Source organism: Rhagoletis pomonella, unplaced genomic scaffold, assembly GCF_013731165.1.
Source record: "Rhagoletis pomonella isolate Grant_MI unplaced genomic scaffold, Rhpom_1.0 Rhpom_scaffold_00007, whole genome shotgun sequence".
NCBI classification, from domain to species: domain Eukaryota; kingdom Metazoa; phylum Arthropoda; class Insecta; order Diptera; family Tephritidae; genus Rhagoletis; species Rhagoletis pomonella.
In genome coordinates this window covers 38,904,725-38,906,310 of record NW_023458561.1, presented here as the reverse complement: position 1 = coordinate 38,906,310, position 1,586 = coordinate 38,904,725, and positions in this window count along the sequence as shown.

The window sequence follows — 1,586 nt, the reverse complement described above, 5'->3', positions numbered from 1 at the left end:
TTGAAGGTTTGACAAACCGCTTGAGGGAAATTTGAGCAAAAATCAAATTTTTTTGATTTTCTGGCCGCCATGTTGACGTTTGATCAAACCGCTTGCGATGTGGATGGTAAAATCGCCTCAATTGCAACTGAAATTTCACCAAGTGAAGACGTAAGGGAGAATAATGGTAGAAAACTAAAATTCTGTGCTTGAACGACTCATGTTTGCATGGTCTATGGCAAAATGGGAAAAGTATGTTTGACAAGCCGCTTGTGTGGTGTATTTCGCTCTTAAGTTTAAACGATAATTTTACCATTTATCGGACCCTATTTATAGCAAAAGTAAGTAAAATAAAAGTTTTTATTGCGGTATGACAATTTTTTATATATAAACGTAATAAATAAAACCGTATTATAAAGTACTTGGTATTGAAGAAGTCGAAATGCGCACATCAACAGAAAAAAGAAAGTCGCAAAACGAAAAGACGAGCAAAACTTAAAGTGCTGTGGAAAAATAAAATAAGGTTTATAAAATAGTTAATTTAAAATGCAGAAAAAAGTACCTTTGTTGTACCCTTAGGTTGATGCGGCTGTGTTTGTACCTTTGTGTCATTGTATTTTATCGAAATTTTGTAATCCCATCACTAATCATACGAAAACAAAAAACGTCAAAAAGTTCTAGAAGGAAAATTAATTGTGGTCCTGGTGATGGGAGCGTAAGTTGATTTATTTATGATTCAAAAAAACTATTATATCTTTATTGTACAAATTGAACAGGAAATAAAGCACAACTCATGTCAGCATACACATCAAATTGGCGTGAGCTTTATTTTTAATCTCCTCGGCCAGGACACAATTCACAACTTTTAATAACACAATGAACAAGGAGAACGGATTTACGAATCCAATGTTAAAAAATTGCATCGAAATCGGCGTTTCTCAACCATTGCAGTCCTATTGCGATGGGGATTTAGTAGAAACAAAATGAAAAGATCCAGAGCCATTTGTATCATAAAAAAATTGCTGAAGTTTAACTGGGACAGAAGATGGGAGAGAAAACCACTGAACAAACTTATCTGGTTGACACAATCCTACAAGGGAATAAGTGCACATATTAGGGAAACTTTGTTTATTTAATGTTTATTACACTGTACTTAGTGTAATATATTTAGCTTTTAATTTGATGTGATGTACTTAGCTTCTGATTTTTGATTGATTAATAATTAGTTCATAAGATAAGTGTCATAAATGAAAAATTTCTATATCATGCGTGACAGATCACACTTGACGAATTTTTACATCAACTGTGAGTAATCAACAATGATATGAAAACATCTCAGACTTGGTAAGACTTGTCTAAATAGTCAACTTTTTATTCCGACTTGTCTGATATCAGGAATTGGCTGGCAAATGTGCTAGCTGGGATGTGTGAGCGAGTGAACATACTGCCATACCTAAACAAAAGCGTCGAGCGGAGCGGTTTCTGACGCCTAGCGTTAGTGCCGAAGTGCCATACCTAAACAAAAGCGTCAACGAAAAGTTTTAGTAAGTTTTTCCACTCATTTACAGCCCTATTCCGGTTTTGCAATAGAATGACAATTAATCATC